We start from the raw sequence: 27413 nt of genomic DNA, 5'->3' as shown, positions 1-27413 counted from the left end.
GGGAGAAGTCACAGTCTTTAACTTGCAAACTGCATGGCAATATTTTGGGTCTGCCTCATCCTTTAAAGGCACAGATGAATGTCCTTCTTTATGTGTAGTGGAAATATTTCCCCAAAGCTTTGCTAATCACAAGAAACATTGAAATTACTGATTTAAACGGTCTAAAGGAAGGCTGTCATTGCATAAGTAAGACAGTTCAACAAGTCTTCCTCCATTACTGTATCTGCTCTGTTACTCCTTCAAGATCAGGCTGTGTGAGTCCAGCCAGGGGGTCAGGAGTGGGCTTGGTACCAGCCTGGAAAAAAAATCAGAGCAAGGAGTGTCCTCTTCCTCTCTGAGAAGGGGAATACATCTCAGAGGCAGTTTTTCAGCTATTCTTAATTTGAAAGGATATTTTGCTTAGACAGACAAAAATATTTCTTCTTGCTCTCCACAAAAGCAGAATTTGAAATCACCGATTCAAAGCATCATTCTAGAGCCTCTCAGATATATGTTTTTAAGATATCTGTAATGTTTTACAAGGCTATCAGCAAAGGAGTAGATCTACTAATGTAAAAAAAAATACAAAACCAGGCCCCTTTAATAACTGATTACTCTTCCAGCTCTGCCTACAGAATGGCTGGGGTTTTCTCTTTCCTACAGTGGGCAAACGGCAGATGGAACTGGTTTAAGAATGGGTGATGGGAATTATAACCAAATGCAGATCTTTAATGGATGCTAACTGTTTCCAGCTCTAAGGGAGTCAGAAGATACACTGTTAGGGCTCCATCTGTGTTCAACATTCTTTGGGTTTTGGATGCCCAGTACAACAATATCACGCCAAAGGATCCTGGCACCACTATCTTGCCTTGTTCAAAACCCATGGACCATAACAGTCTGTATGAAATTATGAAATGAATGTGGAAATCAGTTACCCCCATCATAGAGAAAGCTAACGTTTCTATGTACTGTAGCATGAAGAAGTAGGGTATAGTGTGAGACTTGGGCCACTAGAAGTCCCCTATATCTTGGACTTCAGTATAAATTAGGAACTAATGTCTCTGACTGTGCCTGCGTGCATAAGCGTTTGAATTCTGGACTACAGATTTCCCTGCATATCTAAACACAGGTATTTTCACACACTGGGAAAGAAAACTAGATCCAAGCAGCTAGATGCTTTAGTTTAGCCTAATAAACTTCGCAATTCAGAGGTAAAGTAGGGAGGTGAGTAGATAAACCCTTGGAAGATCCTGATCCATTGGGCATGCTTAGACCAAACATAGCAAATGTTGGCAGTGCAGTGTTCAACACAAAGGTCAACATCTCAACACTGATCACATTTTTTCTTTTTTTTCTCAGGAGACTCTGTACATTTAAAACGCTTGAGCAGGCGCAAGTGCTGCAGCTGGAAAACATGACTTCTTTTCCTGAACTCTCACCACAATGCGCTCAAAAACTGCCTACAGAAACAGACTCCCTTGCTTCCTCTCACTCTTGAACTCTTTTCTGCACAGCGTTAAAACGATGGGCATAGGTTGGCCACCTCACAGCCAGGTCTATAAAGTGGTAAATGGAGTCCTCTCTGTGGAGGCAAGGCCCTTTTCATGCTGGCATATGGACTACATGAAGCCTTCACTTCTGAGTAGCTGCATTAAACACCAGGCTGCCTGTAAAGGTTATTTCTCTTTACTGACAGGACAAGGAGCATCAAATGCCTAAAACTGACTCCAAAATTTTCTTCCTAGGGAAAGGGAGGTCCGAGAGGAATCTGTCTGTCTGGTAATTTTCCACTGAAACAGTCATGGTGACTGTCCCTTGAACATCACAATTTGATTTCTGCAAGCGGGCATGACACAGGCTGGTCTAAAGCCTGAAGAAATGCAGCTGGCACCAATCAATTCACTATCCTTTAATCAGATCTGATTTGTTTCTCTAAAAAGGAGCACGTATTTTAAGTAATGATGCATGGGTGCATCTGCATCCATGAAGGTGTATAATCAAAGCAAACCAGAGTTAGCTAATCCACCTCACAGGAGCTGCGGTAAATCTGTCAGCCATAAGATGCACCAGCTACTGCTACTAGGGGTAACAAATGTGAATTAACAGCCAAATGCTTCAGCTCACTGGTGTGGTGCCAAAGTACGATCCACAGCTACCCACAGGTTTTTCAAAGTTAATATAAGGGGAAAAGTTGTGGACTGGAATGTAAGGGGATTTGAAAGAGATTGAGACACACATATGGAATTTTGCTGAGTCCTGATCGGAGAGGCAGTGCCAATACTTTATGCCAAAATTACAGAAGACAAAATAGATTTGGGGCTACGCTGACGAAACATGATTGATGAGTGCAAATATAAGAAGGTAGAATAACACAGTGAGGTCAGTGGAAGCCTCTGCAATGACTCCAGTGCGGCCTGGATCAGCTAGCAACTATAAAGTTGTGTCCGTCATAGTACTAATCAACAGGTTTTTTATTTTTATCTACATCTAAAGTCTCAATTTATATTAAACAAATGCCACTTAAAACTACTCCAAAAATAGAGAGAAGCCAAAGGAACTAAAAAAATACAGTGCAGATAAATACGCCAAATTAATTCCAGGTGGAGCTGATGCATCCTTTGATATATGACAAGAAAAGTAATCATTATTAGGCAGAGAAAAAAGAAGAAAAGATGCTGAAGACCTTGGGATCTTCCCAGAATGAAGTAAAATCAAAGGAAGAAACACGCTGCAGCAGAAATCACAATGGAACTGTGTGAAATTATTTATAGCATAATCATACCTACAACACTGTTGTCTGTCAACCCCTGACCAAGAACAGAGATCTACCTTTTCAGAATTGTGCAAAGATACCGTGATCCTATCCCAGTAGTTTGTCATCCAGTTAGACAAAGCAAAAGGAGAAAGGAAATAAAATTTTATCTTAATTTTGAAAATGGGAACCCGCTAGAATTTGGTTTTGCCATAGATGACACAGGAAGTTTGCAGAGAAGCTGGGATTTAACCCCTTTTACATTCCTCACTTTCTCTCAGAGCATTCCTCCTTGTCAGATACATGTTCAAAATCAGAGTTCTTGTAGAAACTGAGAATTCCAGGAATGGAAAGGACCAGAGAAGGATCACAGAATCCTCATAAACTTATTACAATACTCATAATATTACCTTTCAAAAGTTGTTTCTAATATGTATCTTGCACTTTCCTTACTTACTTCCTTACTTTTGTTCAAGAGCATCAGTTCTTGTTTGTTGCTATCAGTCAAGGAGGAAATATTATTTCCTTCCTCCCTCCAGCAGAAGGGATTTTATGTATTTGAAGACTACTAGCCTATTCCCATTAGACTTTTCTTCTGTAGACTAAACAATCCCTATTCATTCAATTTTTCATCATACCATCTAGATTGCTAATTGCCGGTCTCTGGACTTCTTCCAGTTTATCCCCTTCCTGCTTGTAGCACAGAGCACAAAACTGAACAAAGTACTCAAGTTAAGGCCAGCCAAGTGCATCTCCAAGGAACAAACAATACCACTCAAATCCCTTTCATAGAGGAGGAAGCTGCACCATGTTCTTGCTCTTAAAGAAAGTTAGGAAACAAGCTAGTGTTTTAAGGTCAGCTTTTCTTGCTCAGCTTGCCTGTCTTTGGCACAGGTCAAAGAGCAACTTGCAACAAGAAAGATTCAAAGCCAGCCCCAACAGCTTCACTAAGAGGTAAAGATTAATGCATTGGAGAGCCACCAACACAGCCATGTTCCTTCCAGCACCCTGAAACAGCTGCATGGAAGCCCATTGCGCTGTGTAAAGGTGCCAGCATTTTGGAGTTGGTCTAGGATCTCTGCACTACATTTTCATTTATGAGCTTTAGTAACCCAAAGCTGATACCCAACTAGTGGAGAGAGGGGAAAGTGAACAGGAGGCAAAATCTTATGCTGGGCTCAGGGAGAAGCTGCGACAGTCAAGCATATGGCTTTAATGTCACTGGTAACTCCCCAGCCTCATTTGTCATATGTTAAATGTTGTATGTTAAATATTGCTCATTCTCAAGAAACAAAACAACATTAATGAGCAAGCACAGCTTCAAAGCTCTCAGTCAGAATCTATTCGCACGTGTTCATGTATCCCTAAGAATGCATGCTTGGAATATACAAACATGTTTTATTTCATTGAAATTTTATAACGTTTTTAAATTGTTGAGCAATGAAATGCACAGAGGCTGTGTAACCTACATGGAGTCTCTGAGTATTTAAAACATCTGTCCACAAGTACTGCAGGGCCCAATCTTGCTGCCGTTTATTCATCCTAGAATCACATACTATTTTGACAAGGGACCTTCAGAGGTTATCTGACCCAACCAGAGCAGGGCCAATTGGATCAGGTTGCTCAAGGGATCATCCAGTCAATTTTTTTTCTAGTATCTCCAAGGATCAGAATTCCACAACTCCTCTCACTTATTCAAAACTATTCCTGTTGGTTTCAAAGGTTCTTGCTGGCTAAAATATTACTCAATATCCACAGCAGAATCTGAACACAGCCCTAATATATTACAACCAGTGCCCTGGTCTGAAGCTGTGTCTCTCTGCGAATAACACAAGTTCACCTTTATTTTTAAGGGCGAGATGATGAACTCTCTACTCCTACAGCAGACATTTCAATACAGTCAGAGGATCTCTTCTGGTGAGCATCTGGCTGCTAACAGCACCAAAACAGTCACACTTTGGCTCCTAATGGTTAAAGTAAAAAATACAATGATGTGTAATGCAATATATGGAAAAAAACAAGGAATTAATAAAACAGTCCCTTTCATTGTCATTTTAGAGATAGTAAAAAGATGGCAAGGAAAGGATCAAAGAGAAGCCAGGTGAAACATACCTAACACTACCTAATAACAGTAATCTTGGAGAAGTACAATAATTCATAGTTCAAGTAATTTCAGAAATTACACCAACTTTACTAGACTTCTTTTTCTAATTTCCTCTATATTCAGTGCTAGCAATCCTCATTGTTATCCCATTCCTTACAGCAATTTATATCAGCAGGGCTCAAAGCATATTATAAAAGTGCTCATTAGCAAGAGAGTTCCTCGTTCAAAATCCACCATGATCGATGAAAACCACCTTTACTGATGTCTCCCGGCTTGTTTCAGTTCTGCTAACTAGCAAGGGATCTATTCTATCTAGCATCTGGAGGATGTTAAATAGTCACCCATTGGCCAAGTACTAGAAAACTTAGTTTGCAATACAATCTGGCTGACGATGGAACAATATGGAACAGCTCAGTGAATGACAAAATAAGGCCAAGTGTGTTGACAGCAGAAGAACTTTAATATTAAGGTCAATAGATATCTCTATTTTTCACTGTTGTCATTTTAATGGTATACAAGTCTGTTCAGTATCTTCAAGACAGGGTCTGAAGGACAAGGTCAGGTCTATTATTTAAGAATTCATCCACCTGAACTGGATCATACTTCCAGAGGATTTGTTAACTGAACAGCCCTGCTTTGACCCAGGGAAAACCATACAGTACTCACCAAATTTGACACAAAGTGTCAATAGTCCCTGTAATGTAGAAGGGACATCCTAGTTATCAGAGGTCTCTAGTATCACCTGGCATTTTGGCTAGTTACAGAGCTTGCCACCAGCCTCAGATGTGCACACCTTTGAGCCTTTCTGTAACTTTCGTCTTCCAAGCATTGTTCTCTGCTCTGCAGCAAACTTCATGGGCAATAAATGGCCAAGGTTTCTATTACCTGGGATTTGGTTCCATATTTAGAGATTTAGCCAGAAAGGCAGGAATATCAAAGGAAAGTGTTAAAAAAAAAGCCAAGCAGATCAGTTCATTAAACCAGTCTTGGCCAGCCTCCAGGCAGAGTTATAGTAGAAAAGGTATTATCCTTAGTCAATGGTCCTCTCTTCCTGATTCTAGTTGAAAATACCTTCTCATGTTCACACACTCAGCAAAAAGCAAATAACTGCATGGATAACTAGAAAAAACAACAGACATGTATTTCTGTGTAACACTAACTGCTTTGGTTGATTAGCACAAAATGTAATTTGCACTAAAGTCTGAGGCGAGGGGTGCATGAAATTAAGCTGACACATTAATTTTATGTTTTGTGGTCCTTTTTTTTCCATTTTTTCCCCTTCTAGATGAAAGCAGATCTCTAAATGTCCCGAGTATTGTCAGCATTTTCAAAGACTCTGCATGAATATAAAGTTTGGAAATGTAAAATTTCTAAAAGATAGGTCTGCATGTATGCATAAGACTATTATGCTCAAGAGTACTATGTTAACTAGCTGGCCTAAACAAAGATGGCTAGAAAATAGATTTATTAAGGTGAACTTTTTATTGGAATACAAAATCAGATACTTTTAAAACAAAAAGCTCCAGCAAATTAAACAATTAGAAAATTAATCTGGAGTTGAAATTATATTTTTACCACAGTGGTATATAAATGTGAAACATTTGTGTTTTCCTGGGTTTGGGTTTTTTCTTCACCAAGCATTGCAAAGCTAAAGCAACACTTTTGTCCTTGTCTGTTGTAAATCTCTGCGTATAACAAAGTAGTGGGTCACAATACAAATATATGGCTCGAAGCCTAATCGGCTCTTGTGGGCTTAAATAGAGCTTACAGATAGCTCAATCCTCTGCACGGAGCAATGGGTAACAAAGCCAATGATGGCAGAAAACAAAAAAGTGAAAATACTGTGTTTTCCCAGAAGGCACCATTTCCCCAGATTTGTTTTTTCTTGCTGTACCAGGTCATTACAAAAGGCTGCATATCAATGCCATCAACCTATAATCTGTTCTCTGAACAGAATAGGGAGAAGAACAATCCTCAGTTTATTTCTAGATTTTCCCAGTCTACTTGAACATGAACATTAGCATCTCTTGACTGTGTTTCAGTCTAAGAACCAGACTGGGCCCTGCTGCTCTATGTGGCTACTTAAAAAACGTTCGCCCTCCTTGTTCTTCATGTCTTATCCTGGGAAGATGCAGTGAAAACTTTCTGTATCTTCTTCCTTGACTCTGAACATTAATTCTCTCTGGCCCTGTTCATTTTGTTATTTTGTGTTTACCTCCACAAATATTACTGCATTTTACAAACTCATGAAAACCAAGCTGACTTCATGCCATCAGTCATCAGCTCAGTACTATGAATGGAGTAAAGATAACGCAACACGCAACGCTATTTTTAGGAACCTATTTTCCATTTGCACAAGCAAGTATCCACACTGGTTGTGACATTGTCCAGTCGAACAAAGGCAACAACACTACGTGATCTATGTGACAAGCCATCTCTCTCTAATGAAGTAGAAGTGCCGAATCTGTCCTACCAACAAAACCAGATCTGTTTGATGCAGCTCTGACAACACGGCTGCAATAAATTTCTATCATCAGTCTAAGTGAATAAGTTCAAATAATGAGCATTGTTCAAGGAATATGCTTTCTTCTTTTTGATAATTTTGAGGCAAAAAAGTGAGACTAGGTTTATTGAACACACTATTCCTGCCCGGTGCATTATTTGTAGTACCTGAGCGTTACATTTTTTCTAATTAAATAGGCAAAATCTCAACTTGTTTGCAGTCTTCTGGCATCTAGCTAGTAATCATAATTTGATTCCTCTATAAATGTAACTAGTTTCAATGTCTATATTCTTTTCTCAAGGCACATTTTAAAAATACACCTGTTTTTATTTCTTCAGAGGCAGAGGAATAACTCAAGAGTTTTCTTCAGTCAGACCACAGGAACTTCTCCTTCAGCTCTTCTGAGCCCCCACGTTCATCAAAGAGCTTTAAAGTCTCAATCAAGCAGACTCGAACAATAGTCTGATCACTGGATGGAAGCTGCCTTTTATCAATTGCACAAAACATGGAACTTCACAAGAGACAGCATCCTGGAACTCATTCTCATTGCAGACATTCTGGAGGAGTTACTCCCACTTTACACCTCAGTGAGATCAGAGCCAGCCAGGCCTTTTCTTCTAAGCTATTTTTATATTTAAGTGAAGGTTGATTCTGGGATAAAATTTTTAAAAATATGTTTTTTTAAGTACATGGGAGTGAAAGGAATTCCCTGAGCACATACCCACTTTTGAATAGCAGCACTTGCTTCTTAAGGGGGAAGGTCTGTATGTATCTGTGCCATTGATGGCGATACCGCATTTTGAATGAACTCCCATTTTCCCCTTAATTGTTCTGTCAGCCTGTTTGGGATCTCATCTACCTTCCTCATTACGGCCTTCAGAGGGAGGGCTCCTACCACACACACAGAGAGTCAAGAGCAGATCATGTCCCTCATTTAGACCCAACACATCTTTCCACAGCCCACTAATTGCATGGCAGCTCAGGCTCATTTGTCTTCCCAGATCGTTAAAATTCATCACCATGCTCTGTGAGCTCCCAGTCCTGCCCTTGGATGGGCAGCTGTAGATTATTTAGCCAGACCAATCCCTAATGTTTTTAACTAGAAACTGACCCCAGCACCTGAGCACCTGCTGGGCTCTTAGTCTCTGTCATGTTAAAAGAGTGCACAGAAGGACCCGAGCCATCAAAAGCATCCTGCTGCATTACATTAAATATTGATAAAAAATATGCAAATTGTTTATTGATCTTCTCCAGGAAGGGCTGAGATAATGAGAGAGGGACTGTTTGAGATGATGGTTGGGATTTTTAACTTTTTTTTTTTTTTACGTTAGACTGTTGTTGATAGCTGAAGTTAATGAGGTCTTTCTGTTCACTCAGTATTTCAGACCTTACTACTGGTTTGAAGATAAAAGAGATCAATGCACCTTTATTGTGCATCACTGCCAGCAAGTGCCCTGAAAAGGGCAGGAGTATTTGTACAGGTGCAGTGCCAGCACTCCTTACTAACTTTACCTGGACTGCCCTGGTTAATATTATACTACTCTAAATTGTCCTATCTTTTATTGTATTTGTTTTCCAAGTCTGGTATATATCAGAAGTTGGTGCTCACACTGTCTCAAACTTATTAGCAGCTCAGTATATAATTAATACCTAGAGACCAGTTGTTTTTTCTTTCCCCTTTGCTCAGAGCATTAACTGCATTGCATATGCTTCCTACCCTTTATGTGATTGACATGTGACAGCTTTTAGCTGTCTTTCTGTGCCTTCATCCTCATGGTGGAAATTTCTTCACATTCACATCCTTGGCTTTTTTTTTTTTTACTTTCTTCCTGTTCATTCTCTTCCTCAAATTTTTGGGTGCTCTCTGATGCCTCAGGGGAGTAAGCAACAATAAACCCAAAGCAGCTGGGCATTGTTGCCCCCACACCGACCATCTATTTGAAATCATAAATCTGTCACACCTGGTTCACCTGCAGGGTGTTGCTTCTGCACTTCCATCAAGCCTAATTCCAGACAAAAATGCTGTGGATGTGGCTGCAAGAAGTCTCCCTCTGCAATTGGGCCCCCTTAAACAAATTCCTGGAGTGTCTGCATCTTGTCTAGGAAACAGCGAGAGGCAGGTCATGAGGGTTTGCCAACACAGAGTCCAGGCAGTAACAACTGTCATTCCAGACGGGTACTGATTTGAAACAGAGCCTCCCTTTCCAAAGCAGCCAAAGAATAAGCTTCAAATTCTCACCATAATTATTTAAATTTCCTTACGATTTGGATGAGCCTGTCTAGGTGGAGATTGGTACTGTGTTAGGAGCTGCACAAAACCACATTAAGCGGCATCTTTGCTCCCAAAAGCTTACTGTTCTTAGATGAACAGAGCAGATACAATGTGATCTGAATGTGAGAGGGTGATTGGTAGCACGGAAAGATCTCAGGTTTCTCCTTTGCCACACAGTCCAACCATGTACTACCCTGGGCAGTGCCCAAGAGACAGGGAGGAAAAGGGCTACAATTTCTTTGCCTTTCTTTTTTTCCCCTTAATAACCTGCAGCTAACAACACAGAAACAGAATGAGAAAGCAAGCAAAAGCATCAGAAGACTTGCTGCAAATCACAACTTATTAGTGTCAAGACTGCAAGCACAACCCATATCTCATGGATTCCAGTCTGCTGCTGTGGTCCCTGGGCCACCAGTGCCTGCAACAGGGGATGCCATCCTGACCTGTACTTCTAAAAGCAACAGTCTATTTTGTTAATGTTACCAATTGGTTTTGTCACAAAACGGTACGTCCTAGGAAAGGTATTTCCAACACAAGCAAACAACAATAAATGGAGGTGGACAAATACTGTCAGCAAAATATCAGAAAGGGGACAACACCTTGGGATGATACACCTAAAGGGGATGGCCAGATAAAATCTTGGATCTGTCATGCCCAAGTTCAGGTCCCTACTGTGGCAGTTTAAGAGTAATCCGGAATTTAAAACTTGGTTGTAGCTTGGCCCAGGGGCCTAATTCTGGATCTACTTGTGTTCTCAGTACTCCTGCCAAATGCAAACACAACTTTACAAACACCACCAACTCTCCTGCCAAGCTACAATGTGAAAACAGACACTTCCACACCACCATATTTTTGTTTAAATCTCTTAATATTTGGATATAGAAAATCTTAACTATAAAATCTCAAGTATGCTATTCTTAGAAACAGCTACATTCTAACAGTGTCAGGAAAAAAATCTAGGAGCAATTACTAAAGGTATTCTAATTCATGCACTGAATATATTCTGAGATTTTGTATTATTCTACGTCAACTAAGACTATGGGAGAAAAGATCTTACTTGAGCTATGCTTTCTCAAGGGAAAATACTCCACTGAGACACTGAAAAAGTTGGTTTTCCAGAGCAAATAAGAAAAATAGAAATAAATAATTATTCAAAATTAGATGGAAGAACAAAGAGATTGATAGACTATACTTCCTTGTGTACAATTTCAAGATTGATGCCACACTATTGTGTATGTCAGGATAAAACAGACCTGAATTATTAATTGCTCTATGATTCCCATTCTCTGAATGATACACTCCCTTAGTGCTTCTCTGAATGTATATTCTGTACATGTAAAACAAGAGTAAAAGCATCGCTGCATTCCCAGATAAACAGAAGCATTTTTAGGTTTCACAGTATTTCTCTGCCTCCACCGACAGAAAGAACGTACCAATTTAAAATTGCTAAACAGCAGGGAAAACATTTTTTCCCCTTCTCTTTCACACCAGAGTATTTAATTATGAATTTATGCAAACAAAAATTTCAGAGCTCTCACTGCTCCAACAGTCTCTTGCCCGAGGTGCTTTCAAGCCCACAACTGCAGAACAGAGGGGGCTGAGTAGAGCCCCAGCATTTCAGACAATCAGCTTTGAAAGCATGTTGCAGCCTGTTTAGTTGTAGGGCCCTATTCATTTTCTATGTTTCTAACAAGAGTCATTTGCTTGAACACTGCTTTCTTTTTTTTTTAAAAAAAAAAAGTCCATTTATTCAAAGAAATGAAAACATATGAAAATGAGAACAAAAGCTAAAAGCAAGTGGGAGACAATAGAAGGAAACTGTTAAATGTGACCAAGAAAATCGTATTTTCTTCTCTGTTGGATGTATCAGAACTGAAAACACAGACAAAGGACCTCTCAGTTACACTTCTGTAGACTGAGAGTAAAGCCACTGAAGTAATGGTATCTTCATCTGTTAATGAACCTAGAATATGCCCAAGGTGTCTTTGTGTTTCTTTGCCATACTAAATGTATTTGCAGTTCAAATCCTGATTCCTATTTAAACAAAGGCTACTGTAAATATTTCTGGTGATGCAAACAGACCTCAAGGTAGGAGCAACCTATATTTACATCTACTGAATGACCACTTTGAACAGTGAGAGTGGCATAAAGTAGCCTTCATGTCAATAGAAATCAGATCTTAAGTTCTGAAAGCAGAAGAACACAATGACCACACTAATAGCTAGTAATGACCAATTTGTAAGACCAGATGGTTTTAAACAAAATATTCTAGATAATCTTCCAGTTTGTAGTTTAGCTTTACAAGAGGTTTAGGTTTTTCAAGTGCTGGTCATACACTAAGAAAGAGGCTCTATAGGAAATAAGGAGCACACAAGCTTCACTTCAAAACTTCTTTAGTTTGAGGGTGGCAGAGCACTGGAACAGGCTGCCCAGGGAGGTTGTGGAGTCTCCTTCTCTGGAGATATTCAAAACCCACCTGGACGCAACCCTGTGCAACATGCTCTAGGTGAACCTGCTTTGGCAGGGAGTTGGACTAGATGATCTCCAGAGGTCCCTTCCAACCCTTAAACATTCTATGATTCTGTGATTCTGTGATCTGTCTGGGCAGAGATGACTCCATTTAAAAGAGGATTTCATCTCAGTTTGGAACAAAGCCTTCAAACCTTCTAGAAAATACGCAAGCTCTGAATGTGTAATCCAAGTTGGGCAGTCACACCAGCTGCCCAAGTACCACCGACTCCAGGAGCAGTGGGAGCACTTCTCTGGCTATGTGAGAGCTGCAGACCCAATGGACCCCACACTATCTGCATGGTTGGTAGTCACATGCTGGGAGCCCGACATCAGCACCAGAGGTCCTACAACCACTGGGAACCTGTACTCTGAGGTGGTCCTTCAGGGAAGCCCATTTAAAACTAGGAGCTGCATGAATCCTAGGAAACGCAACTCATGGCAATCTCTCTAAAAAAGCTGATAAGATCTATGAACTTGGGAGATTCCCAGCGCTTTGACAATTTCTTAACTAGAAACAAGACAGTCTGAAAGGAGGCTGGAAGCCCAGCTGCACCAGGGGCTACAGGATCAGTAGGAGCATTTGGTCTCCGAAATCTTTTAGGAGCCTTTAGGAGACAGATATGATCTGCTATTGGTTAAGTATGGGAGCTAAGGAGCTAAGTCTCCTCAGTACTCACTGGGCAGGGGAGCTAGCAGGAAAAGAAAAGTCACCAAAACTCTTCCTGTGCTCCTCCATCTGCATAGATTATTTTGGATTTGACAAACAGGAATTTTCTGGGAGGAAAGGATTCACTTGGAAAACACCCAATTGAGCCCAAATTCCACTCACCTCAAGACACACAGCTATCTCCAGCAAACACACAGCATCAGATACGCACTACTGAGAATGAATTTCTTTCACAGGATTCCCACACTGCTAGAGAGTTAGTGAGAAAACAAACCATATCTGACAGATATTAATCACATCACTTAATACACAAGCACCAGGTGTGCTGTAGATGAGATGGCAGAAGAATTGATACAGAATAAAATTAATTGTCTTCAACTGTATTTTTCACACAAGAAAACCCTCTAGCATGTCTCCCTATTTTTTTTTATAATTATTAGTCATTCTTTCATCAATGAATTGTAAGTTAATATTCTGAAGTCAGTCATTTGGAAAGGAAAAATAAAGGTACGTTCAGGAATGACAAAATGCTGCTCAAAGAAGAGCAGTAATGCCACACCTGCAATCTGCTTTGAAAAATTACCTAAAGCCCACAACTAAAGCTCCTGAGAACAGAGCAGAACATAGCTAGCACCGCCTTTAATAGCATTCCCATATCAACCGCTTTCTCATCTCACCCTAGCAGCCAAAAAGGAGCATTATCAGTGTCAACCTATATCTGCAGGCTGTGTTTGGGTTACCAACAAGGATGTCAGAACCCACAGCACAGGATCCGAGATGTCACGTATTAGCTCCCCAAAAGCAGAAGGTGCTTTGCAGTTGGTTTTCCATCACTCCAGTCTAAACAACCTAGCATAAATTAAAAATAAAATAAAATAAAATAAAATAAAATAAAATAAAATAAAATAAAATAAAATAAAATAAATGAAGAGTTACTGTGTGAACGTTCCTCCCCCCAAAGAGACCTTCTTGACTCCCTGGCTGAGAACCAGCCCATCTGTTTGGTTTTGTATTTGCAGGTAAGCATGGCAACAGCCAGAGTGAGGTCACTGAAGAAATGCTTAGGTTAATGTAATCATTTCATCCCTTTGAGATACAGCATGTCTTGCCAGCAAGGCCGCACACCGGCGAGGCAAGGTATTTGTTTAAGAGCAAGGGACCTTGCTCTTCTCTTCATTTCTGCTTGTTCTGCACTAACATAGCTCAGCTGATTTCTCTGGCATTGTTTGAAGTAAATTTCTAGAGACAGACAGAAGCCCAGTAATCCCAAGACCCAATAAAATCTATACCATCATTATTGGTGATTGATAGAAGAAGTGTGCATCCAAGAGAAAGAAGGCTCTATCACCTTCCCCAATCACAGCAGCCAAGAGGAAGGAGCATCTGGCTGATCCAACCCCTGACCTCCAACAGCTCCAGATCAGCATCAGCTATACCATCCATGGTCACAAAGACAGGGTTGGCCCTTCCTGCCTTCGTCTCCAGCACCCGCGCTGCACTGGAAGACACTACCACAGCACTGCCAGACCAAGCTTTATGCCTCTGCAGTGCCGGGGTAGCACCCACTGCTAGGTACTCTACCACCCCACAGCCAGCAGGATCAGCAGTGTGGGGAATTAGAAGAGACCTTTGTAGGACAGAGGAACAGATTCAGGTGGGTCCTCCTAGGAGCAGCAAGACATGTGATCCCAGAGTGCTCTGAGCTAAACTTCATCTGTTTGTAGACAGATACAACTCCCATTGGTACCAACAGGACAAGGACTCATAGACTATGCAGGAAAAAGGTGGATCCTACCCTTCTTACCTGGATTTTTGCTGTGCCCTTTGTCAGAGAGAAAGGTACATGTATTTACGCTTGTATCACAGCACTAGCATGCTGTTTCAGCGCTCACAACAATGAAAGTAACATACAGAGTCTTTGTTGTACTGTCCAGAAGAAACATGTTATTTATTGGCTGGAAAATGGAAAACTGAAGCATACCAGCCCTCTTAATACTGCAAGGACCTGATTAAATATTCACTGAAGTTTTTTCATTGTCTTTAATAAGCTTTAGTAATCCAGGTTCATAGAATTACTTCTTTATTAAATCAATGACAGAACAAGTTATTTTGCAATAGGACTGGTAGTGCTATTTGCTCAGGATACACATTTACTGCTAACCATTTTCTTTTTCTCTCTTTCTCCTCTTCTGTTATTTTTATATTTCTTTTGAATAGATCTTTTTTGTGCCCATAACTCTGGAATTCAACAAGTGAAAACACTAATTAGAATCAGATACTGAGATTTTAATGATAAGCATAAAAATATTTCATGTTTAACAAAAAACAGATGAGAATTAATTTGAAAAAAAATAAAATATAAATCACATTAAAGGTCAAATCTTGACACAAATACCCCCTTCATTACAGCCACTGATAAAACCACCCATGATTTTCAGTGATATCCAGATTTAGGTCTAATGACCAAGGTGATAACCGCACGAGAGAGGAAAATCAGGATCTTTACTGGAAATTCAAGCTGACACTCTGACCTTAACTCATGCTGTGGTGCTTTTTGAAAGGAAGGGGAAGGAATAGCTTTCTTCTCAACAGCATGAGTTCAGACAGAAGTGTCATCCCATATTTTCCTGTCCTTCTTTACACAGTTTTATTAAACATTGCTCAAATATGTTCCAAGGTGGTTAAATATTTAAAAAGGAGCAATTCTTTACATTAGGCAGAGTGCAATCAAAAGGCAGAGTGTAATCAGAATTGTTCCATTTCAGAGGGACAATGCTTTTATCCACACAAAGTCTGCGAAGACTTGTTTTATAGTGAGAACTCAATGCTTTTAAAGCAAAAAAAAAAAAAAAGTCAGCTTATATTGCCAGTTGGTTTATCTCCAGTGATCCTTAAAATAACAGAAAATGTCATTTTTAAATGCTCAATTTCCACCAGAAACTAAGTTTGCCAATATGGAAAACAAAACATGAGCTCCTAATCTTACAAGATCTGGAGATCTTGAATATATGTTTTATTTTGATATTTCCATGAGTTGCTTAAATGAACAATGCTGATGAGATTGTTTGTCTGATTTTAATGTAGGTAATGTACTCTGAGCTCAGTGATCCAAGAGAAAATTTCCCAGCAGGCCATACTTGACAAGCAGGTGTCACTCAATCATGCACGCTTTCACCTCCCCAAGAGGACAGATGGTCCCAGCCTACTTAGCAATTCCATCCTCTGTTGGCAGCCCCCTCTCCAATGCAGTGCCATAATAAAGATGCTCTGAGATTTGTGTTAATCTGTGGTCTTTGGGGTAAACTGTAAACAAAGTGTGTAGAGTTATCGTTTCTCATTATGAGCTGGACCTCTTATCTTCTCCTCTGCCTATAGCATATAGATATCTTTAATAGCCTATACCCCTGGACTCAGCTTTCATGGAGATTAGTTCCTATCATTCTAAGCACCACAGAATTACTGTGCCTGCAGAGACTTGACCTAATCTGTTTGAGGCTTTTACTATAAAGACAGTAAGACAGCCTTTTTTCTTCAAATTAGGAGAACAATGGTTTAAATTGGCAATAGCTCCTGTTGCTGAATTTTATGCATATGCATGTATTATACTTGCTGATTTCCTGCTCTGAGATAGAAGAGGTAGTGTTATTCTTCTCGTCATCGTTCAGAAACAAGAACAGGAAGGACTGGGAGGGGAAGGAATAAAAAATCCTTACATCAGAACAACATGTTGAGGGGGGTTATTTGTCCATTCTTTTTTCACTGCTGTGATACATTTCCACCACATCCAATTTCCCCTGTGTAAAACGAAGATTATCTTCTCCTCGCAATCTGACAAGTGCAGTAGGGAAAAAAAACAGAGGGAGAGAGGGAACATGTTCAAGAGTTCCCAGAGTCATGTCTGGTGCCTCCTATAATTCGTGCCATTAGGGAATTTTCTAGGACTTTCTACATGCAGAAAAGAAAAAGAAGGTCAAAGGTTTGGAGTCCTCATAACACTATTCAAAACAAAGCCAGAGCTGCTTCCAGCACCAGCATGTGCCACGGAATGAGGTTGGAAGGATATCACATCATTAAAATGAATTATCCAAATTCATGCCTCTATCGCAATTTCAAGTCCCTTAATCTCATCTTTCAGGTGTAACAGAGACTACATGAAAATCAGGGAGCATCATGCTTTAGTTTGGCTTGTGCCAGTCTCATAAAGGGAGTCTGTGAAAGATTCACAGCTATTTTAATGGGCTATGGATCCAATCAGAGTGCTTGGATGGACAGAGCTCCACTGATGTAAAAGTGAATTTTGTCCAGAGTTTATCTCTGAGAAAGAGGAGGAAAATTTTCACCTGTTAAAGCTGATGGAAAGAATTAGACAAGATTTAAATGTGTGTCAGTTCAGAAGTTCTTGAGTTTCTCATTCTTAGTCACAAATCTTGGAATTGTTACCCAGTTCTGGAAAAGAGGAATACTTTTACTTTATTTTGTCAAAGGCAACAATAAATACCAAATAGGGGTTCAGAATAATCATCTGACACATAGTGGAGATGATTAGATGACAGGGGAGACATCATGTCACCGCAGGTCTCCAGGAAACATATTTTCTTGTTTTCTTAGTACCTACATAAACACTAGATTACTCACAAGGTAACAGACACTTGTAGACCTTGTGCAGACTCGTCCTTACTGACCAGTCATATGGGAGTGCTGGAAATAGCTATGAGGCAACAACTTAACTGACTTTATCCTTGTCACTGACTCCAAGCCATCAAAACTTGAAGGTGCACAAGTCCATGGGACCTGATGAGGTGCATCCACAGGTCCTCAGGGAACTGGCGGATGAAGTTGCTAAGTTGCTATTCATCATTTTTGAGAAGTCGTGGCAGTCTGGTGAAGTTCCCACTGACTGGAAAAGGGGAAACATAACCCTCATCTCCAGGAAGGGAAAAAAGGAAGACCCGGGGAACTACAGGCCAGTCAGTCTCACCTCGGTGCCTGGCAGGATCATGGAGCAGATCATCCTGGAAACTATACTGAGGCACACGGAAATCAAGGAGGTGATTGGTGACAGCCAGCATGGCTTCACTAAGGGCAAATCATGCCTGACAAATCTGGTGGCCTTCTACGACGGGGTTACAGTGCCGGTGGATAGGGGAAGAGCAACTGATGTCATCTACCTGGACTTGTGCAAATCATTTGACACTGTCCCGCATGACATCCTTGTCTCTAAATTGGAGAGACATGGACTTGATGGATGGACCACTCAGTGAATAAGGAATTGGCTGGATGGTCACAATCAGAGAGATACGGTCAACAGCTCGCTGTCCAAGTGGACACCAGTGACAAGTGACGTTCCTCAGGGATCAGTATTGGGACCGGTTCAACATCTTTGTCAGCGACATGGACAGTGGGATTGAGTGTGCCCTCAGCAAGTTTGCCAACGACACCAAGCTGTGTGGTGTGGTCGACACGCTGGAGGGAAGGGATGCCATGCAGAGGGGCCTTGACAGGCTTGAGAGCTGGGCCTGTGCAAACCGCATGAAGTTCAGAAGGGCCAAGTGCAAGGTCCTGTGTGTGGGCCGGGGCCATCCCAAGCACAAATACAGGCTGGGCAGAGAATGGATTGAGAGCAGCCCTGAGGAGAAGGACTTGGGGATCACGGTTGAAAAGCAGCTCAACATGAGCCAGCAATGAGCACTTGCAGCCCAGAAGGCCAACCGTATCCTGGGCTGCATCAAAAGCAGCATGGCCAGCAGGTCGAGGGAGGTGATTCTGCCCCTCTACTCTGCTCTCGTGAGACCCCACCTGCAGTACTGCATCCATCTCTGGGGCCCCCAACGTAAGAAGGACATGGAACTGCTGGAATGAGTCCAGAGGAGGGCCACGAAGATGATCAGAGGGCTGGAGCACCTCTCCTATGAAGAGAGGCTGAGAGAGTTGGGGCTGTTCAGCCTGGAGAAGAGAAGGCTCTGGGCAGACCTTATAGCAGCCTTCCAGTACCTGAAGGGGGCCTACAGGAAAGATGGAGAGCAACATTTTACAAGGGCATGTAGTGACAGGATGAGGGGGAACGGTTTTAAACTGAAAGAGGGTAGATTTAGATTAGAGATTAGGAAGAAATTCTTTACTGTGAGGGTAGTGAGACACTGGAACAGGTTGCCCAGAGAAGCTGGGGATGCCCCCTCCCTGGCAGTGTTTAAGGCCAGGTTGGATGAGGCTTTGAGCAATCTGGTCTAGTGGAAAGGTGTCCCTGCCCGTGGCAGGGGGGGTTGGAACTAGATGATCTTTAAGGTCCCTTCCAACTGAAACCATTCTATGATTCTATGAAAAGATTATCAAGTAAGATAGGGGTGGAAATGGAAGATATAAAAAAAATCAGATTAAAAGTCCTGTATTAAAGTTTGACTCAGTTCTGTGGTCAGTAGGACATAGTACACTCCGGTGCCTATCTTAGGAATTAAAAATCTGTGAAAGGCCTTTCCAGTGTAGTGTAATACTTTATTTGCACATAAACACAGTGACTGAGCCAATGAATCCTTCCCAATGTGAACAAATCACCCGGTTGTTATCTGTATTACAATGGTGCCCAGAGGCTTTAGTGGAGGTTGGGGATTCAAGAGCCTCAGTGATGTCGTGAGTATCACACTGGGCTGAGGGCACATTGACACAGGGCACATCCAGCAGTTGCAGCCTAGCTCTGTCTGACAGGTAGGGCATAACCCAGATCTGGTCCCAAAGCTATGCAGGCACTTTAATTCCCATGTTAAAATATCCTGCTTTCCCAGACTTGCCCATTAGTCTGGGCTCAGCAATAGCTGCAGGGCTGCACAATCAGAGCTGGCTCACCCTCAGCTAGTGGGAGAGGAGAAGAAAGGGCAACAGACTCTACCCATCCACGGCTGGCTGTGGAGATGTGCCCTGAGACTGAAGACATTGAAGTTACTTTTCTAATTTCACTACTGGTCTCCTGGGTCACTCAGCAGACTGTTGGCAAGTCATTTCACCTCCTCCCTCACAAGCATTAATGACAGAGACTTCCTATGGACAAGTTATGCTTCCTACCCTGGGATGCCAACCAGAAGTACAGAAAAATAAGAAATAGTACCAGAGTAGTGAGATATCAAGCACGCTGAGTATCAAGTGTCTTGCCTCTCAGCTCAGTACCCAATACCCATAAACCTGGTAGAACAATTCCCTCTCAGCTCTGTACCCTATACTTACAAATGTGGTAGAGCAGTTCCCACATGAATATCCACAGAGCTGCTGTGCCTGGTCCCTCTAGTGCCCATCCACTTTGCCTGCACAGCTCAGTTGTCTCCAGCTCTCAGGAGCTGCAGCACTATTTCCACAGACTGCTTGGGCATATTTTCCTTTCTTATTTTCCTTCCTAGACATGGAGCCTTGCTCTCTTACTGCCTTAAGTATCTGATTCCAGAAAGCGTCCCTGTACTTTGAAAACTTAAGTCATGTGAGTAGCCTGTGAGTATATTTTGGATAAGCCACTTGAGTTTTCTCCTTCCCATCATTAGGAGAGCTCACAGGAAATGAGAAGTGAAGGACTCACAAGCCTAAACCACTTCAAGTTGTTGCCGAATACGTCTTTCGCTGAAAAGAGGAAATTATTATAGGATTATTTCCTGTAAATTCAAACAACTGTCAAGTGAAATATGAACGTAAGAGTGGCTACACTGGGTCACACCAAAGGTATGCCTAGGCATACTCTGTTTCCAGCAGTAGCCCTAAGCAGATGTCCAAGTAAGAATAAGAACAAGGCAAGTAGACAGGACACTTCTTCCTAAGAGTCTCCCACCTTTAGCTATTTTAGTTCAGGGACTTCCAAAACTGGAAGAACAGAACAGAGAAGAAGAACTCTGAAGTAAAACATAAATCTTAAAACCAACGTATTCATCTTAATAAGATGAGGTAGTAAAATTTACTTTCAAGACATATTTGAAAGGATATTCAGATCTTAAAATTAGCAAAAGAGCTAACATCCACTCAGTCTGTTCAAGCCATTATTGTCTCTATTTTATTTTATGTTATTCAGTGCTAGCAATAAAATCTGGTGACTTTTTGAAAATGTTATAAGGAGAATATTGAGAGGAAAGAACCATTTATTCGCTCTGTATCTGGCAGTGCTCACAACTATAGAGCATCAAAAGTGAGAAAGAATAATGTAATTTTGAAAGAAACATGGATGAAGCACGTCAGCAACAATGTACACGCAGCACTATACCTTCATTAATAGGCATGCACCTTCTGGCCCTGACTTAGAAGCTGTATGTGTGTGCCTGTGTATTAACATGCTCACACATGTACATTTAACCTGTGCAAAAACACTTTCTGTCACTGAAAGAGGAAAGGAAAATACATCAATGATCAGTTTTGCAGAGCAGCCTTTGCTTTTCATCCGTACACCCGAGGAATAGGGAACATCCCAGAGCAGCTATTTCTCTCCCCACCTATCAGTCTGTTTTTCCATCCTGACCAGTACTTGATTCCCTGAAGCATCCACTGACAGTAAAACCCAACTGTCTATGATCTTACTGAGGCAGAAGCAGAAGGAAGGAAGCAGTGCATGCAGTAATACGTTACTCAGTTGCATATGCTCTCTGTAGCTTGCACACAGCCCTCCTCCCCTCCCCAAACCTCTCCGCAGATCATACCATGGCAGTAAGTAACCAGGCTGTCTTCTAACACAGTTGGATTCAGTGACAGCCATGGAAGTAAAACATGTCTGTATTCTCAAACTTACAACCTCCCTCCACTTACTTGTAAAGAAAGAGCTAAATTCCTCAACATGTAAGGAATTTAATTTGTTAAATACCCCCTTACACCTCTGGAAGGTGTCACCTGAGGACCATAATATGGTCTATAAAATGAGGCACAATGAAACCAATCAATTTAGAAGAAATAAGAATCCTACAAAATTTTATTATCTTTAGGACTGGAACAGGAGAATGCAAGCAAGCAAGAGGAACATGGCTCCTGCTGCTTAAGGACTGGAAGGGAGAAGAAAACCTGGATTAGAAAAGTGTTAGAGAGTTAAGCCGAACTCCTTGTACACTGCCAAAACTCCCAGGGACAAGTTGACCGGTTACTGCTAGTAGAAAGGATCAAGGTGAATAAGGGAGGCTTTAAGACACAAACTGAATAGCTGAACAGAAATCTGCTAGACCAGAGGGAGATAAAAGACTCAGCTGTTGAATTTATTTGTGAAAAGTCATGGACATCTGAGGCAATGTATCCACAAAAGTGCAAAGGAATGGATTAAAGTCTCATTCTAAAGGGAGAGTCTGGCAAGGACCAGCCTCTGGCTGTTACAAACACTGGTGGGTTCTCCAACCCCTGTACAGCATTGGAGGGGTGAATTTGTAACTCTCAGAGATACAAAACCAGCGCCAAATCCAAGTTCTGTCCCTTACAAAGTTAAGAAACAATTATGGGACAATTCTTACCAGAACAAATACAATACTATAAATTACAGAGCTAGGTTTTGTTGACTTCTGAGTCCTGTCAAAGTAGCAGTAAAAATACAATACTGCTGGTTAGTGAAGGAAACACATAATCCCCCTGCTTGCTGATCTTTTTTTTTAGACAAAAACTACATTACTTGTGGATACTCATGAATACTGGGAGTCACTGAGCCTCAGCATAGCTCAATCCTTCTTCTGGTGGCAAAAAAAGTGAGTTTCTGAGGCAGCCCTGCCTGCAAGGGGCAGGATCCCTCATGCAAGCGATTCCAGACGCAGATTCTTCCTGAGACCTCAGCCATCCTCACTGCCTTGACCAAGGACACTACAGTGCTCTCATTTGGTGTTGAGCTTATTGACTAAATTCCTCACACACGTGTGAACAATCGTTGAGTATAATAGAACTGGCTAATGTTTTTCTTTTCCTTGTTCTTTTAATGCAAACTGACTTCTCACCCAGGAGGGTTTTTTTTCACTGAAAAGGTATGTTATTTGTGTAATTTCTTTTTGCAACTTTTTCCAAAATATCTCATTTAGTTTCTACTAGGGCAAATGACATTGTCATTCGCTTTATATATTTTTTCCTAGTCTTATTTTTCCCTCAGTACAGAAGGTTTTCTTTGTGAGCATATTATGAAAAATTCCTAACAGAAGAATAAGCCTTTCTTGTTTCCAAATTACAATAGAACATAACTCTTAAAGTGAGAAAAAGCATTGAAATTATTGATAAAACTAATTTAACACATTTTCCTTCAGCTATCCCTGAGAACTTGTGAAGTTTTCTCAGATTTAAGATCATTTGGAATTCAGTCAAATACAGTAATTGGTTGTAAGTCCAGCCCACCTATGCTAAAAGCATTGCTGGGAACTCCTCATGTATTTGAAAGGAAGAACTGAAAGTCAGAGACAGAATAATTTAGTATATAGCTCCGAGGTATCATTAATAGCAACAACATGATGTTAAGGACAGGGAAATTTAGGTTAAACATCAGGAGAGAAGGCTGAGTGCTGTCTCGGGTGAGAGACACTCTCCTGTCACGTGAACCCAGGCACGACACCAGCAGAAAGCTCTCCCCACGCTCAGCACTTCATCCCCTTTTTCTCTAAGGATAACTTCCTGACGGTGTTAAATTACAGGACAGTAATTTTTTAATTTTTAGAACTAGATTGCTTAGAAGTTGTCCTTCTACACTAAAAATCCATAGTCTTGACAAGAGACAGTAAGAGGCAATTTTTCGCTTGCTGGTGCCCCTCCACCATGACCACACCTCTGTGTTGACAGGCCCTTGTGGATACCACAGCTGTCTCCTACCTCTAGCTAAAGGGTTTTGGGGTTTTTCAAGCTCATCTGCCAGCCCTTGAACCTTCTCCCCACACAGAGCAGATTTTGAAACTTTCTAACGGTATTAGCTTCATATATTTTAAGACATCACTTTAACACCAGACACTGAGAAAAAAAAAAAAGAGCAGCAGAATTATCTTTCTTACTTTAGAATGTTTGTACTTCTCTACAGGTAAAATAATATTTCACTGTTGGGTCTTTTTTAGAAAAAAAATTATTTGAACACATCAACCTGACATCCACAAAACCTGCTACAAGCAGAGCAGGATTTAAGCACTGCATAATCTTTCCTGGAGACTTTTTCAAACAAAGATGCTGTGGTTTTATTTGATTTCTGTTTAACTCTCCTGAGAGGCCTCTCTTTAAATCCAGGCATGAAAAATACATTCTCAGTCCAGACACAGAGATTTTAGAAAAGAGAAACGCAGTGAGACAGCATTTCATTTGCAAGTCTTTTACATTTTAACAGTGTCTATTGCTTTCCACTCAGCAAACATTACTGAAACTGCTGCTCCTTACAATAAATTTTCTGTAAAATTGTAATATTTTAAATAGTGTACATGTAGGATATATGCAATATAAACAGCTTTAGCGTATCTGCCAATGTGGGCACATAAGATGCATGTATTTGTGTCTGTGCACAGTATGTATAAGCAGACTATACACAATATATACTGTATATTCCTATGTGTGTGTAATGTCACTCTGGTTCTAAATATAACGTACATAATTCCAAATAACAATGTTGAGAAAATGAACAGCCAAATCCAGTCAGCAAACACTACTGAATCAATACTTGGGAAAAGTAGGGGGAGAAAAAGTTAAGAGAAAAAAACGGGCTTAGAGCTGACTTGTTATACATGAGGAAGAGAGACAGATTTTAGTCACCGTAAAAAGAATTCAAGTTTTTCTAGTGTTCAGTCATATTATTCAGGTTCTAAGAAAGGAAGGGAAACTGAATAGAAATGACTAGGATTTGTTTGGATATTTTGGTGAACTTTTCCATAATAATAAATGTAGCTCAGACCCTTTCAAGCCAAGTAATTGTGTCTGGGAGTTCTGTTTTAAATATGCTCTGGGGCATCTCATTGTTTCCACCGAGTGTAATGTACATTGCTTCTATGCTTAAGGAACTACAGTGTGTGGGATTAAATAATACATTTAATGAAGAGGCTAAAATGACTGCATTCTTGCTATTTCAAAGGGATTCCAGGAAAGAAAACCACCCAGGATCAGTGAAAACAGACTTTTACCATCTCATATTTTATTAATACACATTCTGTAGTGCACCTACTAAAAACTGCACTTAAAGAGTATCTAGCTATGATATTACACCACCACTGACTTCCTCAGTATAAATTTGAACATTTCATCTTTCAGCTTATTCATCCTTCCAACACACTCAGGACCAGTCCTGGCCGGATGACTACTTGAGTATGGAGAGACTGAGTCACAGGCTAGTGATCTGTGAAAGAGAAGAAAAGTGAATCTATGTCTCTAAATCCTAGACTATTATCCTAATCACTTGAGTAGGGTCACTGAAATGACAGACTCCTGTCTCAAACTAGATTATGTTTCGTGGCATGGCAAACAAAACTCAAACCTTTTCAAAATCCCAGACACATGATGTCTCCCACCATCCCATGGATGAGCACATACTGCCTTCCATAACTTCAACCAGGTGCTGTGCTGAGTCTTCTGCGTCTTTTGGATAGGGAAAGTTGCCCCCCATATCCTTTGCACAACAGAGGCACGTGGGACAGCCGCCAGGTCTGAAGGTGGGAGGCAGCCTGGCAGACCTGCACCCAGTCAATGCTTCCCCTAAACACAAGGGAACTGCAGTGAAAACTATTGGACCATAGGTTAACAGGAGACCTTATTAACCTGCACTAATAGACTAACCAATGCTGAGGTAACAGCCAAGTGATGGCCAAGTTTGGTCTTGGAACCCTAAATGGCCTGGCTTCTGACAACTCCTGTTCATTGTCCCATTTGAGCTTTGCTGCGCCTTTGCTTTCGATATCTCACGTCGAAGGGGAATTAACTGCTGTCATGCCTATTTCAGACACGTTCCCACTTTTTTTTACCATCATCTTCCAATGATCCTCTAACATACTTTCCTATCTTCCTGTACAGTGTTAGCTTAGGAGAACTCCTTTCTTCGTAGTTCGTAAAGTACCAACTCTATTTTAAACCAAGGGAATCAGAGTTCCTTCCCTGCCATGCTTGACTCCAGTTGGAGCAGAGAAGGACCTGGATAAGCAGTTGTAACACCTGGGAGAAGGAGGGATTTGCCCTAGGTCAGGCATATGCTTCTCAGTGGTGTTTACTCTTGGAAAACCTGAGAGGACAAAAGCCAGCTCTTGAATCTCTTGTCACTTCATGGCATGTAGCACTGTTTGCTCAAGCTTTTTATGACTGGGCATGTGCCATGTGCTTCCCATACCCCCTGTGCATGCCCCCACTGGTGTTTGCTGTGTTTCACAGATGGATCAGCAGTGGCACACACACACACACACGTGCCTGTTTGGAAGAGAGGTGCTTAATGCTGTCTTTCCTACCAAGTTGGAAGAGAGGTGCTTAATGCTGTCTTTCCTACCAAGCTAGCCAGAACCTTTAATATTTTTTTGGAAAGGGTAGGGGCGGCTGTGAGAAAAGAGAAGCTGCCAAAAAACTCTACCACTAGTATTGGCACTTCTCTTCCTTGCTAAAGCACACAGGGCCTCAAGCCAAAGCCATTTAGCCTTTCTGGCCATCTCTGACTTTTACCCTCTGTTGGGTCATATAGACACAGAGTTCAAAAAACAGCTCTAATGATCTCAGTTCTAAAGTTTAATGCCTTTCAGAACTTACTCTGAAGTGCAGACATCTAATCTTTATGTCCTTTTCAGTATGTATACAGAAGTAAAAGTTTTATTTATGAAATTCCACTTTTAAAGCATTTCTGTGTGAACAATATTCAAGCTCCCTCTCCAGCATTTGCAGATAGTGTCTGTAATTTGTCTCTGATGGCCAAAGTTATTGCAACTAGCAAAATCAGACAATAGGATAGAGCCAACAAAAAAGACATTATCTTTCGTTGCCAATGCTTGCATCATTCTACTGAGCTCATCGTATAAAATACCTAAAAGGTGAGTCAGTTGCTTGGAATCATAAATTGTGCACTTCCCTCCCATACCAGCTACCAAAGTGCACCGTGGACATTGCCCTGCCTCTGTTACTGTAGCTCTTACTCATTCTTTTTTCTTTTTTTCTGTTTTCCCAGGGGGCAGCCTTGGAATTCTTGTACTCCTCCTGCTGCAACAGATCCTCTGCTCTGTGCGTGGTCAACGGCCAATAATCTGTGGCAATGTAAGCAAGGACTTTTGAAAAAAAAAATTTCTGCCACATGTCAGCACGCTACAAGGATTGCTCAGACCAGGAGAAAAAAAAAGGAAGTTGAGCACAAAGGAAAGGTTAGTACATTCCTGCCTCTGTGCTCACATCTGGGACTGACCCTGCATAATTTTCCATGAAACTTCATATTCACAGGTAAGCTATAACTTCATAAAAGTTTACCTAGACTTGAAACAAACAAAAAAAAAACCCCAAACAAAAAAAAGACCTCTACTTGAAACTCAGCAGACTGGTGAATACATGATGCTATAGAGCCTATGCCAACATGACGGCTGGCACAAGAGCTGACTCAAAAGGCTCTGTACCAACCTACTCTAGAGGAGTTAATTGCTAGGTCCTTGCAGCCAGATGCTAGACTCCTTGTGCTTCCTGAGCCAAACAAAGAAATAAACACACACATGCTCACATGAAGCCACTGAGAGG

Source organism: Nyctibius grandis, chromosome 4, assembly GCF_013368605.1.
Source record: "Nyctibius grandis isolate bNycGra1 chromosome 4, bNycGra1.pri, whole genome shotgun sequence".
Taxonomy (NCBI): domain Eukaryota; kingdom Metazoa; phylum Chordata; class Aves; order Nyctibiiformes; family Nyctibiidae; genus Nyctibius; species Nyctibius grandis.
This window is presented reverse-complemented; position numbering follows the sequence as displayed.